We start from the raw sequence: 20,209 nt of genomic DNA, 5'->3' as shown, positions 1-20,209 counted from the left end.
ATAATCCCAGCACCATGCTGTGTAATATACAGTATAATCCCTACACCATGCTGTACAGAATAGACTATAATCCCTGCACCATGCTGTTTACTGTGTAATATGCATTAAAATCCCTGCCTCATGCTGTACAATATACAGTATAATCCCTGCACTATGCCATATAATATGCATCATAATCCCTGCACTGCTGTACAGTATACATTATAATTCCTGCACCATGCTGTACAATATACATTATAACTAGAGATGAGCGAATCAAAGTTGACGAAGTCAAATTCATTCCGAATTTCTGCAAAAATTCAATTCTGAACGAATGCAAATTTCATTACACTTCCTGGTAACGAATCACATTATTTCCTACAAAGGCTGGCGGCTAAAATGGCGGCGAAAATGGCAGCTACATGTGTGAGGAACTTGGCCAAGGAACTCTGGGAAGGCGGGGTGACCCATAATGCCCTGCATGCAGCCAATCAGCAGCCAGCCGGGTGATGTCACAGCCCTATAAATACTGTGGCCATCTTAGATGCTGCCATTCACCATTGTTCATTATTCAGGGACAAATGTGTATGCAGGCGCTAGGGAGAGTGAAATAAAAACTAATTGTTGAAAAAATAAAATAAAAGGATAGAAGCGATTTACTAGTGCAGTGAAAGGATAGTGAGAGGATTCATTTCATAGGCCGGGAGAGACGTGTGCAGATGCTAGTAGGGAGAGCCATCGGAATTTCCTCATTGTGAAAACCAGCGATTTACAAGTGCAGGGAAAGGACAGTGAGAGGAATCAGATGCTCGGGAGAGTTATAGGAAAATCCTCATTGTGAAAACAATCAATTTACAAGTGCAGGGAAACATTACATGGTAACATAGTAACATAGTACATAAGGCCGAAAAAAGACATTTGTCCATCCAGTTCGGCCTGTCATCCTGCAAGTTGATCCAGAGGAAGGCAAAAAAAAAACCAAAAAAAAAAAAAACCTGTGTGGTAGAAGCCAATTTTCCTCACTTTAGGGGAATAAAAAAATCCTTCCCGACTCCAATCAGGCAATCAGAATAACTCCCTGGATCAACAACCCCTCTCTAGAAGCCTGAAATAGTATTACGCTCCAGAAATACATCCAGGCCCCTCTTGAATTCCGTTATTGTACTCACCATCACCACCTCCTCAGGCAGAGAGTTCCATAGTCTCACTGCTCTTACCGTAAAGAATCCTCTTCTATGTTTGTGTACAAACCTTCTTTACTCCAGACGCAGAGGATGTTCCCTCGTCAGAGTCACAGTCCTGGGGATAAATAGATGATGGGATAGATCTCTGTACTGACCCCTGATATATTTATACATAGCAATTAGATCTCCCATCATTCGTCTATTTTCTAAAGTTAATAAACCTAATTTTGATAATCTTTCAGGGTACTGTAGTTCACTCGTTCCAGTTATTACTTTAGTTGCCCTCCTCTGAACCCTCTCCAGCTCTGCTATGTCTGCCTTGTTCACAGGAGCCCAGAACTGTACACATTACTCCATGTGTGGTCTGACTAATGATTTGTAAAGTGGTAGGACTATGTTCTCATCACGGGCATCTATGCCCCTTTTGATGCAACCCATTATCTTATTGGGTGAGGAGTTACACTCTTATTGGGTAAGGGGATACACTCTCAGGCAGGGCGGCGATGACAGAGTCTCTTGCAGACCAAACGGTTAAAGTCCAAACGTTGAATATGACATATTCTATATTTTTGCGGAACAGAAGTGCGGACCCGGAAGTGCAGATCCGCAATTCCGGATCCGAGCGGGTCAAAGTCTTTCCCCATAGAAATGAATGCGTCCGCAGTTAGTTAGCTACTTTTTGCCACAAGTTAGCGGAAATTGATTTTTTTTCTTACAAAGTCTCATATTCCACTAACTTGTGCCAAAAAATAAAATCTTACATGAACTCACCATACCAAATGCGTAAAAAATGCCCTGTGAAATCCTAAAGGTACTCATTGGAATTTAGGTTCCTTTGCACATCTTGGCTGCAAAAAAGTGTCACACATGTGGTATCGCCGTACTCAGAAGAAGTAGGGAAATGTGTTTTGGGGTGTATTTTAACATATACCCATGCTGGATGAGAGAAATATCTCTGTAAATTGACAACTTTGTATAAAACAATGGAAAAAGTTGTCATTTACAGAGAAATTTCTCACAAACAGGATGGGTATGTGTGAAAAGACACCCCAAAACACATTGCCCTACTTCTCCTGAGTATGGCGATACCACATGTATGACACTTTTTTGTAGCCTATGTGCGCAAAGGGGCCCAAATTCCAATGAGTACCTTTTAGGAGGGCATTTTTAGACATTTGGATTCCAGACTTCTTCTCATGCTTTAGGGCCCCTAAAATGCTAGGGCAGTATAAATACCCCACAAGTGACCCCATTTTGGAAAGAAGACACCCCAAGGTATTCCGTGAGGGGCATGTAGAGGTCATGTAAAATTGTATTTTTTGTCACAAGTTAGTGGAATATGAGACTTTGTAAGAAAAAAAAAAAAAAAAAAAAAACATTTTCCACTAACTTGTGGCAAAAAAATAAATAAAATTCTATGAACTTGCCATGCCCCTCACTGAATATCTTGGGGTGTCTTCTTTCTAAAATGGGGTCACTTGTGGAGTATTTATACTGCCCTGGCATTTTAGGGGCCCTAAAGCGTGATAAGTAGTTTGGAATCCAAATGCGTAAAAATGCCCTGTGAAATCCTAAAGGTACTCAATGGGATTTGGGCCTCTTTGCGCACATAGGCTGCAAAAAAGTGTCACACATGTGGTATCGCCGTACTCAGAAGAAGTAGGGCAATGTGTTTTGGGGTGTATTTTTACATATACAGATACTGTGTGTGAGAAATATCTCTGTAAATTACAACTTTTAAAAAAAAATTTAATACAAAGTTGTCAATTTACAGAGATATTTCTCTTACCCAGCATGGGTATATGTAAAAATCCACCACAAAACACATTGCCCTACTTCTTCTGAGTACGGCGATACCACATGTGTGACACTTTTTTGCAGCCTAGGTGCGCAAAGGGGCCGCAAGTCCAACAAGTACCTTTAAGCTTTACAGGGTTACTCACAATTTAGCTCTGCCCAAAATGCCAGAAAAGTAAACACACCCCACAAATGAGGGGCATAGTGAGTCCGTGGGAGATTTATTTTTTTGCCAGAAGTTAGCAGAAATGGAAACTTTATATATATATTTTTTTTCCTCAGAAAGTGTCATTTTCCGCTAACTTGTGAAAAAAAATGAAATCATACATGAACTCACCATGCCCCTCCGCAAATACTTTGGGGTGTTTTCTTTCCAAAATGGTGTCATTTGGGAGTATTTACACTATCCTGGCATTCTAACTCCTCAAGAAACATGACAGGTGCTCAGAAAGTCAGAGCTGCTTAAAAATGTGGAAATTCACATTTTTGTACCAAAGTTTGGAAACACTATAACTTTTGCGCAAACCAATAAATATACACTTATTGGATTTTTTTTTATCAAAGACATGTAGCACAATAAATTCTGACACAAACTTGTATAGAAATGTAATTATATTTGAACAATTTTACCAGAAAAATTAAAAAATACACTTTTTTGAGAAAATTGCAGTCAATTTTGATTAATATCAGAAAAACGAAAACTCTCAGCAGCAATCAAATACCACCAAAAGAAAGCTGTATTTGTGAGAAGAAAAGGAGGTAATATTAATTTGGGTGCCAAGTTGCATGACCGAGCAATAAACCGTTAAAGTTGTGAAGTGCCGATTTGTAAAAAAAAGGCCTTGTCACTAGGGGGTGGTCCTTAAGTGTTTAATATATTCAGCTTTCATATTCTGTTACTAAAAAAAACAAAACACTTTTTGGGCAATATACAACATCTGGATTAGTCAGTGTGCAATTTAAGCTAGAAATACAGCCATCATTTTCTGGGTTTTAAAAACACCCTTTTTTGGCAAAATCCACTATTTTACAGCCCTTGCAGCATCAGCATGTGTGAAATTCAAGGGTTATGTACTGCTGTCATATTCATTTATTAAACAAACACCCAGTTTGGGCAAAAAACTTAAATAGCGGCCTAGTCTAGATCTGTACGTGTGACATACACCCTTTACATACTATGGTTCTAATAAGTTATTTGAAATACAGCAATTTTTGAAAACAAAAAAAATCGCAGCCTAGTCTGGATCAGTCGGTGTGAGATACATCATTTAGATACTGTGGTTATATTATTATATAAATAAAACACCCTTTTTTGGGCAAAATACACAATCGGGGTGACCTGAGCTACTGAGGAAGGGGTGACCTGATACCCCGAAACACGTTTAGCCAGGACCCCAAAATTTTATGACCACCTGATGTATGTGAATAGCCTGCCGTATATTTAAAATATTGTCTGTTGCACGAATGGAAGTTTGAACTATACAGCGCAAGACTAACAACATAAGCCGGAGTCTAGCTGCACGTGCCAAACAAACTACCAGCACGGGAGAGAGGGGACGAATAACGCTTGTAAACTCTGGTCTGACAAATATAGGACCATTCAGCTGAGCAGTTGTGGGACATTCACATATACGGTAAGACCGTTCTTTTTTCTTCCGCAGGCTTTCACAAGGAGTTTAGGAAAGTTTTCTCTAGTGAGACGCCGCTGGCAATTTTACATAGCAGGACGCCGCTACCTCAGTGTGTATATACACATTGTTTCCATTTGGCATACAGGACATACTTTGTGGCATTATACCAGGAGCATTCATTGATTTGTTCCAGGACATTTCGACAGTACCAGTTATATTTGGTTTCTCATTTGGAACCCATCCACCACTATTTTTGGCTACTGGATCTTGCAATTGCCTCCATATTATTATCTATACTTTTAGGTATTATTTATTTCGGTAGTATTCTGATGATATATATAATTTCTGTTTATAGGACGTCAATATTACAGTATGGGAGGCGGATATTTTAATTTACTTGTGTTTTAATTAATTTGTGTATCAATAAATTCTTTGTGGTCTGATTATCTAGAGAGTGCCCAGGTTCTCTATGTTTTACGTATCAAATTTACAACATCTGGTGCATTTGCAGGCTTAGTCAGTGTGCAATTTAAGCTAGAAATGCAGCCAACATTTTCTGGGTTTTTAAAAAACACTATTTTCCAGATCTGCAAGTGTTAAATTCAAGTTTAATATATGCAGCTTTCATATTCTGTTACGAAAAAAAAAACATGTTTTGGGCAATATACAACATCTGGATTAGTCAGTGTGCAATTTAAGCTAGAAATATAGCCATCATTTTCTGGGGTTTTAAAAACACACTTTTTTGCCAGATTCTACCATTTTTTGGGGCAAACTACAACATCTGGATTAGTCAGTGTGCAATTTAAGGCAGAATACACCCATCATTTTCTGGGGATTTAAAAACACACTTTGACAAAAAAACACTATTTTCTGGCCTTGCAGCATTAGCACGTGTGAAATTCCAGGGTTATATACTGCTGTCAAATTCAGTTATTAAACAAACACCCGTTTTGGCAAAAAAGATAATATTTGGCAGCCTTTTCTGCATATGTCATTGTGAGATACACCCTTTATATATTTGGGTTATATTCAGATATTGTAAATACAGTCATTTGGTGCACAAATCTTTAATTGAGGCCTAGTCTGGTTCAGGGCGTGTAAGATACACCCTTTAAATACAGGGCTTCTATTCAGGTATTTGAAATACAGCCATTTTGGGCAAACTATTTTAAGTAAAGGCTTAGTGTGGGTCAGGCCGAGTGAGATACACCCTGTGTATACAGGGCTTATATTCTTCTATTAATAAAACACCCTTTTTGGGGCAAAATACAAAATGTTTAAGGCCTTGCAGCATCAAGACGTTTGAAATTCCAGGGTTATATACTGCTGCCATTTTCAGTTATTAAACAAACACCCTTTTCGGGGGGAAAAAATGTTTATTTGGCAGCCTTTGCTGCAGATGTCATTGTGAGATACAGCCTTTACATAGTGTAGTTCTATTCAGATATTTGAAATACAGCCAATCGTTGCACAAATATTTAATTAAGACCTAGTCTGGTTCAGGGCGTGTGAGATACACCCTTTAAATACAGGGCTTTGATTAAGGTATTTGAAATACAGCCATTTTGGGCAAACACATTTAATTGAGGCCTAGTCTGGTTCAGGGTATGTGAGATACACCCTGTTCATACTGTCGTTCTATTCTACTATTAATTAAACACCAATTTAGGGCAAGATCCTAAATTCGAGAAATATGAGGAGAGCGTCAAATAAGGGACATGGCCCAGGTCAAGGTGCTGCTGGTGGAGCTCCTGTTGCAGGGAGAGGACGTGGTCGATCTGTGCCAGCTACACACACAAGTGACAACCCTTCCTCAGGTGCGAGTATGCGACAGAAACTGCAGCGGTGTTTGGTTGGGCCTAATGCGGCTCTACGAATGATGAGGCCTGAACAAGTATAGGCGATAGTAGATTTGGTTGCTGACAGTGGATCCAGTTCCTTTACATTGTCTCCCACCCAGTCTCCTGCTGAAAGTCCACAGTTGGCACCTGCATCCAATGTCCATCAGTCTTTCACCTCACCCCCTTGCAAATCAGCCAAGCAGTCTGAGCCCTAAGTCATGCAGCAGTCTCTTCTGCTTTTTGATGACTCTGTTAGCAGGGTTTCCCAGGGCCATCCACCTAGCCCTGCCCCAGAAGTGGAAGAGATTATGTGAACGGATGCCCAACCACTTATGACTTACAAAATGACTACATGGGAGGACCATCGCAGCACGTCTCGGATGATGACAAAACACAGGTGCCAACTGCTGGTGCTTTCAAAAGTGGGCAGACCGACAAGGAAGTGTCACGACTGTGACTTATCCAGACAGGTCTGGGAGGAGAAGGTCGCAGCGACTTGCTACTCGCGATAGCTTGTGAGTTTGCTCCGTGGTTCAGGGTATGTCATCCGGGTTTTGCCTTGTGAACCTTTTTGTCCTGACTGGGAGTTTGTAGGCATCCTTCTCAGGTGAGTCCTGTCTGCCACTCCCAGCTACTATATTAGTTTCAGTTTCACTTTCAGTCATTGCCAGATATAGTCCTTACTTCCAGTGCTATTCTGACCTTTGAAGGAGATCGTTTGACGGTATTGCTGTGGAGCTCTTGTCTGACGTGGACTGTTTTTATTGGGATCATCTTCTCTGCTCGTGACTGGATAAGTCTATCTATGTTATAGATTGTTTGTTTGTTGCTGTCTTCCCCTATTGTTCTCCTAGACATGAGTGATGGTGACTAGTGCTCCCATCTGCCTTTCCCCAGTCTAGTCTTGTTAGGGTGACTGAGGGTTTAGGCATCCTGCTCGCCACACGGGTTCACACCCCATCTAGGGTATCAGGGCAGACAGGTGCCAGCTTAGGGTTAGTCAGGGGTGACCTTTCTATTTCCCATCTGTAGATAAGGGTCCCCCTTCCCCTCCGTCTGGTGCGACACGACTGCTGCTGGGATAGCGGTCGTGACAGGAAGGCATCGGTGAAGACTGGGTGGAAGATGATGTGGAGGACGATGAGGTCCTAGACCCCACATGGAATCAAGTTCACGCAAGTGACCTATGTAGTTCGGAGGAAGAGGCGGTGGTCGCACAGAGCCACCAGCACAGCAGAAGAGGGAGCAGGGTGCAAAAGCGGAGCGGCCGTCCTCTAGACAGTACACCTGCTACTGCCCACCGCAGCAAGGGACCGAGCACACCAAAGCCAGCTCCAAGGAGTTCCCTGGCGTGGCAGTTCTTCAGACAATGTGCTGACGACAAGACACGAGTGGTTTGCACGCTGTGCAATCAGAGCCTGAAGTGAGGCATAAACGTTGTCAACCTGAGCACAACCTGCATGACCAGGCATTTAAGTGCTAAGCACGAGCTGCAGTGGAGTAGACACCTAAAAACCAAGAAAGGTCTCTGGCTCCTCCTGCTTCCTCTTCTGCTGCAGTCGCAGCCTCTTCATCCATCTCTGGAGTGACAGTGCCACCTGCCACCCTGCAAATAGAGGATCTGCCAGCAACACCACCACCTGGGTCACCAAGCATCTCCACAATGTCCCACGGAAGCGTTCAGCTCTCCATCTCCCAAACGCTGGAGCAGAAGAGGAAGTACCCCCCTACCCACCCATGATCCCTAGCCCTGAATGCCAGCATTTCAAAATTACTGGCCTTTGAAATACTTTCATTCCGTCTGGTGGAGACGGATAGTTTTAAAGGCCTTATGGCGGTGGCTGTCCCACACAGGGGCAAAGCTAAAGGCTCATGCGCCCTAGTTCAAGAGTTCAGCCTGGGCCCCCCTTCGCTCAGTGGCCAGGGGCAGGAAACACATAGCCTTCATGCTGTCTGAGGCAGAAATTTAGATGCCGCCCCCCCTCCCTAGCCAAATTCTTGACCTAACCCCTTCTCTCCAGCCAGAGGTGTAACTTGACCAGCATGCACTTTCCATAATACCGGTGTCTTCGTATGTGGCACAAGGGTCTTTAGGCCCTCTCAGGGTCCTGGGCCCGTTAGCGATTGCTACCTCTGCACCCCCTATAGCTACGCCCATGGTCCCACAGTACATTGTGCCCAGCCGACACTACCTTTCCAGCCGAGCCATCCCTTCCCTGCACAACCAAGTGGGGGACAAAATCAGGTGTGCACTGCGCAACGCCATCTGTGGCAAGGTGTACCTCACTATGGATACGTGGACCAGTAAGCACAGTCAGGGATGTTATTTCTCCTTAACAGCACACTGAGTAAATGCAGTGACGGCTGGGCCTGAGGTGGATAGCAGTTTTGTGCATGTCCTTTCACCACTGAGGATTGCAGGGCTTTTCAGTTTGCCTCCTGCTTCTTCCTCCTCCTACTCCTCTTCCTCATTCTCTACCGGTTACTCATATGGTCAGCGTAACACCTTCACCACCAACTTCAGCACAGCCAGAGGTAAACGACAGCAGGCAGTTTTAAAAGGTATCTGTTTGGGGGACAAATCCCACACCGTGCAGGAGCTGTGGACGGGCCTTGAACAACAGACCGATAAGTGGTTGGTGCCAGTGAGCGTCAAGCCCGGCCTGGTGGTGTGCAATAATGGGTGAAATCTCGTAGCAGCTCTGGGACTAGCCGGTTTGATGCACAACCGTTGCCTGGCACATGTGCTGAATTTGGTGGTGCAGAGATTCCTTAAAAATTACCCCGATATGTCAGAGCTGCTGCATGTGTTCCATTTTGCGCTGTTTCGAGTACTCCACCAACATGGCCAGTGCCGATAACACCGTTCTCAGCGTAACTATCCCATTTTTATGCCTCCTTGAAAAAACACTCCTGGCGATGATGGAAGAGGATGTGGCACAGGTGGAGGAGGAGGAAGAGCGATCATTTCATAGGGTTTCCAGCCAGTCATTCCCAAGTGGCTCCAAGGGTGGGTTTGTGCACTCACCAACGCCAGGTACACAATTGTCCAGCCAGGGCACATTTCTGGAGGATGACGAGGTGGAGGATGAGGAGATAGAGGAGGATGAACCATGTTCACAGTAGGGTGGCTCCCAGACCAGCTCATGGCCATCACTGGTGCGTGGCTGGGGGGATACAGAGGACACAGACGATACACCTCCCACTGAGGACATCTTTTTGTTGCCTCTGGAAAGCCTGGCACACTCGAGCGATTACATGCTGCAGTGTCTCCGCAACGACCGCCAAGTTGCCCACATTCTAACTTGTGCTGATTACTGGATGGCCACGCTGCTGGATCCTCATTACAAGGACAACGCACCGTCCTTAATTCCCTCACTGGAGCGTGATCGTAAGATGCGTGAGTACAAGCTATGCTGGTAGACGCGCTGCTGGTGGCATTCCCACCTGACAGCGGGGCACAGTGGAAGCACAAGGCAAAGGCAGAGGACGAGGAAGAGGTCGCCAATGCAGCTGAGGCACTGCCAGCACCTCATAAGGCAGGGTTAGCATGGCCAAAATGTGGAAAAGCTTTGTCAGCACACCACAACAACCAGAACCCCCATCTGATATGGAACGTCTTAGCAGAAGGCAGCATTTCACCAACATGATGGAGCAGTATGTGTGAATACGCCTACACGTACTGAATGACGGGTCTGCCCCCTTCAACTTCTGGGTCTCCAAATTAGGGACATGGCCTGAGCTTGCCCTTTACGCCTTGGAGGTGCTGGCCTGCCGTGCAGACAAGTGCAGCCGCCTGTCCACAGCCAATGTGGACAAGCTCACATTCATTAAAATGAACCAGGCATGAATACCACAGGACTTGTCTGTATCTTGTGCAGAATAGACATGTACACTGGCCTTAAACAGCCATTGTTATACTGCAGCACAATTGCTCATTATTGTATTTTGGATATTTCACACTCTTTTGGAGTATACCCTAATTTAAAAAAATAAATATATAAATTAAAACCAAAAACCAGTGTTGGATACCTCGTCCTCCTCCACCGCCGCTTCCACCTACACCGCTACGTCCACCGCCTCCTCAAACTACTACTCCATATGGAACTTTACCTCATACATCAATTATTTTTTATTTTTTTGTACGTATTTTATTTTATGTCATTTCACTACTTTGTCTGTTACATTTTCGGGTGAGATTCACCAATTTTTGGGTGTGATGTACCATTGCTATACCTAGTAGACAGGTAAAAAAATATATATATATAAATTGGCTGTTACATTTTCGGGTGAAATTCACCAATTTTTGGGTGTGATGTACCACTGCTATACCTAGTAGACAGGTAAAAAAAAAAAAAATTGTTACATTTTCAGGTGAAATTCAGCAATTTCCCTCCTTTACCTAGTTTACAGCTTAAAAAAATAATAATTTTCTTTTACATTTTCGGGTGATAATAAGCAATTTTTTTCTGTCATAAACCCCTGCTCTAGCAAGTAGAAAGGTTAATACATTTCTGTAATTTTTCTGTTACATTATCAGGTTGACATTTTACAATTTTGGACATGAATAAGCCCCTGCTCTGCAGAGGTGACAGGGAATACAATTTCAGAAATTCTTTTTTTAATTGATCCAAGCCACTTGCTTTCATTCAATGCTTAAATTTTAACAAGTTGTACCACATTTGCGCATCAATAATTTGTCCCACAATTGCACTTTACTAATTTGTCCCACATTTGCTCTTCAATAATTTGTCCCACATTTGCGCTTTAATAATTTTTCCCACATTTGCACTTCAGTAATTTGTCCCACATTTGCACTTCAATAACTTTTCCCATATTTTCGCTCGATCCCAAAAAATGTAATACTTGGATCTCCCTTGGATGTGGTCTCTCGTTCTCACGCTCCCATTCCGGCGTGGAACCCTGATTCACTGATCAACATGGTAGGCTCAGAATAGAACATTGAAAGTTGATAGAGAAGATATCCAAATGGATGATGGACGTCACAGGGATGTGCGATCAGGCAGAAGTTATCTAGAGTCAACAATGCCGCAGCAGGGCCTTTCCTGGCTAATGTTTCCTAATCCAAAATACCACAGTGACATTCCCTATATTTTTTTTTATTAAACATTCCAATAACAGGGCATCTTAAGAGTCATGTAATGTTATTTTTCACCACTACCTCCCCAAGCCGGGAGTGGGTAATTGCCGCTCGCCCCCCTAATTTCATCAAAATTCTTCAGTTTCAATAGCTTCTCCCACATTTCCGCTCTTTCACAATTAAATTTCATCCATTGATCTCCCTTGGATGTGGTCCCTCTTTCTCATGCCCCCTCTCCGGGGTGGAACCCTGGTTCACCGATAACTGTGATCACCATGGTAGGCGCAGAAAAGAACATCGAAAGTTGATAGAGCAGATATCCAATTGGATCGAGAACATCAGGGGGACGTGCAACATGGTGGGGCAGTCTGTTTGCACACTCCTACATGAACTGACTGATGGGTCTGCCCCCTGCAACTTCTGGGTCTCCGCCTTGGAGGTGCTGGCCTGCCCTGCATCCAGTGTATTGTCTGAACGTGCGTCTTGCACGACTGGGGAGGAGGTATCACAGGTTATATTTCCCAATGTTTTGGGGTGTACCCTAATTTAAAAAAAATATATATAAATCCAAAAAGCAGTGTAGGCTACCTCCTCCACTTCCACCTACACCGCCACATCCACCGCCTCCTCAACTTCCTACTCCATATGGACATCGTCCTCCTAGATCACGATTACAATTTTTTTTTTATGTATTTCATGTTGATTAAAGTCATTTCCCTATCCACTTTTGTTTGCAGATCACTTGCCATGCCCTTAACCACATTTGATGCCATTTTCAGCCCTTTCCATGACATTTTTAGAGCCATTTTAGTGCTCAAAAGTTTGGGTCCCCATTGACTTCAATGGAGTTTTGGTTAGGGGTCAAGTTCAGGTCAAGTTCGGGTCCCGAACTCAAACTTTTTTGTGAAGTTGGGACAAACCTGTCAAACCCGAACATCCAGGTGTCCGCTCAACTCTAATCCTTAGGCCTCATGCACACTGCCGCTGTTTTGGTCCGCATCCGAGCAGCAGTTTTGGCGGCTCGGATGCAGACCCATTCACTTCAGAGGGGCCGCAAAAGATCTGTTGCTCCGTTCCATGGTCTGCAAAAAATATAACATGCTCTATTCTTGTCTGCGTTTTGCAGACAAGAATAGGCAGTTATATTAAGGGCTGTCCATGCCTTTCCGCAAAATTGCAGAACGCAGACGGATGACATCCATGTTTTGCAAATCCATGTTTTGCGGACCGCAAAACACACAACGGTTGCGTGCATGAGTCCTTATACTGTATAAGTGTTTGTGGCTTGTCTTCCCCACGCTGGAGCGCATCTGTGTTCGGCTTCGCCGGCAGTGCGCTCCACACGGCCATGTTCTCTTCCGATATGTGAGGAAAGTCACGTGCATGTTGCGAGTCACGTGACAGCATGCGTTTGCGCTCCCTCCGGCTGTGTTTTGTATCCACCCATAAAACACCCACTGGCACGTAACTGGATTGCAATTATGAACAGCCTTGCATGTTGCTTTCCAATGGGTTAAAATTGTGGCAATAAAAGGAGGAGTTGTATGCTTAATCTGTATCCCCAAAAGAAGCCTGTGAGGCGAAACAGCGTTGGGAGGAGGCGCCGTCTGCAGACTCAGCGTGCTGCATATGGTAACACCACTTTCACTTTTTGCTACTTTACTTTGCCCATTTTTTCCATGTTTGCATTCAATGTTTGGGAATTTTTTTTACACCACTACTACTTAGGTGCTTAAGGGGCATTGCTAGTACTACAGTTTTTTTCTGCAAAGGTGTTCCATTTGTTGTGGCTTGCTGCCTTTGTGGCTACATCTTGGTCCTCATTTGGTTTTTTGTTGTTTTTCTATTGCTGCTGTTTCTATGTATTTTAATATGTATTTACTATGTATTCAATAAAGATGTTTTGTCATTTATTTTGAATGGAGGTTGACACTTTAAATGAGGAAAAATGGCTTTTTAAAAGATATACAATATATACAGTACAGACCAAAAGTTTGGACACACCTTCTCATTCAAAGAGTTTTCTTTATTTTCATGACTATGAAAATTGTAGATTCACACTGAAGGCATCAAAACTATGAATTAACACCAGCCTCAGAAATCGCAGGTTAACAGCAGCTCAGATTAGAGACCAGGTCAATGCCACACAGAGTTCTAGCAGCAGACACATCTCTAGAATAACTGTTAAGAGGAGACTGTGTGAATTAGGCCTTCATGGTAGAATATCTGCTAGGAAACCACTGCTAAGGACAGGCAACAAGCAGAAGAGACTTGTTTGGGCTAATGAACACAAGGAATGGACATTAGACCAGTGTAAATCTGTGTTTTGGTCTGATGAGTCCAAATTTGAGATCTTTGGTTCCAACTACCGTGTCTTTGTCCGACGCAGAAAAGGTGAACGGATGGACTCTACATGCCTGGTTCCCACCGTGAAGCATGGAGGAGGAGGTGTGATGGTGTGGGGATGCTTTGCTGGTGACACTGTTGGGGATTTATTCAAAATTGAAGGCATACTGAACCAGCATGGCTACCACAGCATCTTGCAGCGGCATGCTTTTCCATCCGGTTTGCGTTTAGTTGGACCATCATTTATTTTTCAACAGGACAATGACCCCAAACACACCACCAGGCTGTGTAAGGGCTATTTGACCATGAAGGAGAGGGATGGGGTGCTGCGCCAGATGACTTAGCCTCCACAGTCAACGGACCTGAACCCGAGATGGTTTGGGGTGAGCTGGACCGCATAGTGAAGGCAAAAGGGCCAACAAGTGCTAAGCATCTCTGGGAACTCCTTCAAGACTGTTGGAAGACCATTTCAGGTGACTACTTCTTGAAGCTCATCAAGAGAATGCCAAGAGTGTGCAAAGCAGTAATCAAAGCAAAAGGTGGCTACTTTGAAGAACCTAGAATATGACATATTTTCAGTTGTGTCACACCTTTTTGTTATGTATATAATTCCACATGTGTTAATTCATAGTTTTGATGCCTTCAGTGTGAATCTACAATTGTCATAGTCATGAAAATAATGAAAACTCTTTGAATGAGAAGGTGTGTCCAAACTTTTGGTCTGTACTGTACATAGAATAGATTGGCACTTAGCAGCCAGTCACACAGAAAACTGAAATATAAAAATGCAATTTAATGATACACATATAAAACACCAGATAAATATAAACAGTGTTTTATCCATTTATCTGGTGTTTTAAATGTGTCTCATTAAGGCCTCTTTCACACTACCGTATGGCTATTTCAGTGTTTTGCGGTCCGTTTTTCACAGATCCGTTGTTCTATTTTTTGTTTCCGTTGTGTTTCCATTTCAGTTCCATTTTTCTGTTCCGTTATTCCAAATGGCATATACAGTATACAGTAATTACATAGAACAAATTGGGCTGGGCAAAACATTTTCAATAGATGGTTCCACAAAAAACGGAATGGATACGGAAGACATACGGATGCATTTCCGTATACATTCCGTTTTTTTTTGTTTTTTTTGCAGACCCCTTGACTTTAATGGAGCCACGGAACGTGATTTGCGGCCAAATATAGGACATGTTCTATCTTTGCACGGAATGGGGATACGGAAACACGGAAATGGAATGCATACAGAGTACATTCAGTTTTTTTTTGCGGACCCATTGACATGAATGGTTCCGTATACGGAACGCAAAAAACGGCCCGCAAAACGGAAAAAAAAGAAAGAGGCCTAAATTGCATTTTTAGATTATTTCAGATTTCTGTGTGACTGATATTTTTATAGACTTTGGTGCATCAATTCAAGTTGGAGCACCGAACCATACCATTTATGTACCATATATATATATATATATATATATATATATAATCATACAGTTTTACTTGATTTGCTAAAGGGAATCTCAAGCAATCTATCTTGTATGGGATTTAGAGAAAATAAAAATGTAGATCATTTTAAGAAAAACAAGTCACATAACTTAGCGATGTTATGATAGCAATGAAGTAAATGCACTTACTGTACAAGGGACATTTAATTATTTCCTTAGACACCTGTTAATATCTGTTCATTAAATTACTGCCAGAACTTGTTTACCATGACTATAACACCAATTAGCAGTCTTGAAGTTTCCACGTTCATTGAAGTAACAGCTGTTCACTGTTTGAAACCCACAGACTGCTGCTGTGCTGCTTGTAACAAGGTAGTGTTAAAACAATAATAAAACATTCAGCTGACTCTGTGGCAGATTTCTTAAAACATGTGAAGATATAGGTCCACAATACATTATTCTAGCCATAGTTAAAATTATATAATATGGTGATAAAAAGAAACAAATATTTTTATATACAGATATGGGATCGTTGTAATTGTACTGACCTGGAGGTATTATTTTCTGTGCCAGAATTGTGTTTTCTTCCAATTCCATCCCATTTGGAATTTTTTTCCAGATCCTCACTACAATACATATGCAATATTAAAGGGTTCCATTAGAAAGTACAACTTGTCCCACAAAAAACAAGCCACTATAAGGCTATTTGAATGGAAAAATAAAAAAGTTATGGCTCTGGGAAGACTGGGAGCGAAAAAAGAAAATACAAAAAACTGAATTTTAGGGTAATATATTGGTTAAATAGAACAAACCTAAATGATTATTTTTTTTTTTTTCCCCAGAAATGTAAACAACCATCTCTGGAATAGCTTGATGAACAGTTTCCAAAATTGAAATCATACTTTTTTTGCAATTCGATAATATCCCATTATTTCTATTTATGATTTTTTAAATGTAATATTAACCCCTTAAGGACCAGGCAATTTTTTGGGCAAATCTACATGTGTCTGTCAGAGATGGTGTCAGGAGATCGGTGAGACTGGCAACACATGGTTTGATCTGACATGTTTTCTGTTTGGATCAAATGACATCTGTATTGTTTCTGGTGCTTGCCACACCTTCTTTCCCCAGGTGTGGCTATTATAGTCATTTAACCTTTTCTATTTATTGTTTCTCCCACCATGTTATGCAGTTTATAGCTTCAGTTTGAGTTGTGGCTAGCTGGTGTGTGGATCTCGGCTGAGTTCCTAGTGCTGACATTGACATTAAGTGTTTTCTTTCCTTTTTGTATTTTGTTTAGGTTATTTTGTGTGTTGCATTTCCCTGTCATTTGCATTAAGGTTTGAGGGAGACTCCTGTTTGTCCTACCTTTTGGAGGAACAGGTTGTCTCAGTCCTGACATTAGTACCAGGGTCCTATAGGGTAAGTTAGGACAATAGGTATTCCTGTGTATGAACTCGCCTACCTCTGGGGTCTGTTCATACTGGTATTTAGTCAGGACTTTGATTAGGGTTTTACTAGGAGGTGTCAGAATATTTATGCAGTCTCCGATTGACAGTCTATATTATTTATGTGAATAAATTAGAATCTGTAATGAAGGAGATTCTAATCTAATATCATAAATACCAAACTAAAACAAGCTCGTGATCTGCGTTGAATTGAAGACAAAACCCAGTTATAGGCAAAATATATATGTAATTTATTAATACAATTTTTAGGGCAAAATAATATATAATAAAATTGGTGACAATTGAAATTCAATCAATGATATGCAAAATAGCGAAAAAGTAAAAAATAATTTAGAGTATATATATATATATATATATATATATATATATACACAATTATGCCTTATTATAATGATACCCCTCAATTATATTTTAAATGAATGTGATACTTGATTTCTCTCAGCCGACAAATGTCTGAATAAACCCAGTCTAGAACTGAATTCAATTCCTTGGAGATAATATCGTCTTTTCACCAGTATATTTTCAATCTCCCTGTATTGGATTAATTTTCAGGATGATGCTGCAGGTAAACCCCAATCTTATTCCAAAACAGATACTATACACAAGGTATGGTTAATTGAATATATATAGATAAACATTATATTAATTAATTATCCTATAAAAGATAGGTAAGGTTATACTATACCAAAATGTCAGCTAGCAGAAATCAGTTTCAATGGTTCTAAGATGGCTGCCTCCAATGAATGAAAAGATGGTCAGGGCTGGATCTGATGGATTAAGATGTTTCTTCAAGATGATCTGATGATGGTTTGCTTCCTGATCTGAAGATGAAGCCCCTCTGATGATTGTCTTCTCCCTTTTGATGATCAGTTATCCTTTCCTGTCAGCCCATGCCATCTTTTTAGCCTATCTTAGAAAGGGCTTGGTCAAGTTTTATCATTAACTAGTGACCTCATTTTTTTTTACTAATAGAACCTCCCCTAGGGAAAATACACTCTAAACCATAATGTGACCCTAACACTAGATGGCACTAGTAATCCATACAAATGACAAGGCAATTATAGCTATATGTCTGTGAAGGTTCTCATTTATCCAGGTCATGGTATATCTGTAAAGAATAAATCAAGGCAACTGGACAAACTGTAGATTTCTTGAAAAGGTTTCACTCGTTCTTCCAACGAGCTTTCTCAATTCTGAGTGACTGTACAAGAATTCTCTGGGAATAAATATGCAACTGAATCAACATCTGGTAATTGTAATTATACCCAGCATGTGGTCAGAGGTCATTATACCCAGCATGGATAATGGAATCAACACTTTTGACCCCATGCTGGGTATAATGACCTCTGACCCCATGCTGGGTATAATTACCAGATGTTGATTCAGTTACATATTTATTCCCAGAGAATTCTTGTACAATCACTCAGAATTGAGAAAGCTCATTGGAAGAACGAGTGAAACATTTTCAAGAAATCTACAGTACGTCCAGTTGCCTTGATTTATTCTTTACAGATACAATTATAGCTAGTTCCTGTATAGTTTCTTATTCATTTGCTTGAGATAAATGTTAACTAATGTTTTAGACAAAACATTGAGGAGATCTTAAATAGACAATGACTTTTGTATTTAGTCAAACATCTAGTTCATCCCTTAATTTTCTGACCAGACCTAATTAAATCAAGATATACATTACCATACCTAAGTCATTGTTCTGGGGAAAAGACAAGCTTTGTTTATGATCACCTGTGTCCACATTTCTCCATTCAATAAATCCTTAGGGAAATAGATCATTAACCTGTGCTAGGTCCAGTCATGTATTTTGGAATGACATAGGAATAGTTACTATCATTCTAACTTTAAAACTAAATATAGCTATAAGGACCACACTCTTATATATAAAGCACACATATTTAAATTGATGTTATAAATATAAAAATCCACTCATACATTGATTAATATAAAAACCCCAAAGAAAATTAGAGTATCTTTCTATTCACTGAGAATCATCAAAACTCAGCACATTTCTACTACATTGTCTTATCCAGGTAAATACTTTTCATTAGACCTTGGGAAACCTCCTTCTCACAAAACAGACTTGGGTAAACACTCTAATGTCTCAAAACAAAAGCCTTCATCTAAATCTAAAAGTTGGTTATTGATTCTAAGTCCAAAAGGTTTGAACTTAGAATACCCTCTTGAAAAATATCACTTCAGACCAACATGGCTTCTCTTTTCAAGGTTCCTATTCAGATACTTATGTTTGGGCTTATCTGATGGACTCTCTTTAATATCAAAAGTTTTGACAGAAGCGTCCATCTCCTTTCCCTTCATGCTCGCTGTGGTGTTTCCCTCCCACACCTAAATGTGACATTGTCACTTTATGTAGTGATAACGTTAAAAAGCATTTACTTATCCAAGCCATTATGAGCTTGTTTTCTCGTCACATATTGTACTTCATGACAGTGGTAAACTTGAGTAAAAATATTTCATTTTTATTCATAAAAAGAATTCCCAAATTTACCCAAAATTTAGATTTTTTTTTCAAAATTCCAATTTCTCTGCTTATAAAATAGATAGTGATACCTCCTAAAATAGTTATTACTAGAGATGAGTGAATTTCTCTAATTCATTTCAGTCGGTTTGCCAAATGTTTCTATAAAATTTGAATCAATCTGAATTTATTAGAGGTGAATCGAGTTAAAAAAACATCTATTTCCTGGCTGCAGAGAGCCTTTATAGTGGTGTAGAACGCTGTGCCTTGCAGTAAAACACATAGGGAGTATGCTGTTGTAGTGAAACAATACTGTGAGTCAGTATGACATGCAGATGACGAGTGCCACTCTTAGAATCAGTGCACACTTCACTTCATTGGGCAGTTACGGGGCAAAAACTGACCAAATAACTGAAGTGTGAACTCAACCTTACAGGTCAATGTTGGCGTAAAGAAGAAGTTCACTCCTTTTACACTGTCGGCAGCTGATTCCACATACATGTCCACAGAACCTATTCTATTAGACACTATAGTATAGTGGAGAGGGTGTCAGCAGTAAGTTTGTGTTGATGTCACTGATTTATTTGCCCTTCCTCTGATCTGTCAGAACAATAACTAACAAAAAATGAATCCTGTCTGTGGAGCATCCGCCTTCACTTGGTCAGCATTTGGTCAGTAATCCATCAGCATTGCTAAAGCCCAACAAAACTGGAGTGGATCCAAAACAGAGATGGAATAGTTGCATGTCTTCTGTCACAATGACAGAGTGTGGAGGTGGCAGCAGAAGCAGCATCAGGAGGAGGCCACAGAGTGGAACAATGACAGTGTGATGGTGCCAGCAGCAGCATCAGGAGGCCACAGAGTGGCACAATGACAGTGTGGAGGTGTCACGGCCTATGGTGTACGCCATGAC

The sequence above is a fragment of the Bufo gargarizans genome, chromosome 3 (assembly GCF_014858855.1).
Source record: "Bufo gargarizans isolate SCDJY-AF-19 chromosome 3, ASM1485885v1, whole genome shotgun sequence".
NCBI classification, from domain to species: Eukaryota; Metazoa; Chordata; class Amphibia; order Anura; family Bufonidae; genus Bufo; species Bufo gargarizans.
The sequence above is the reverse complement of the archived record's forward strand: the minus strand, read 5'-3'. Positions refer to the sequence as shown.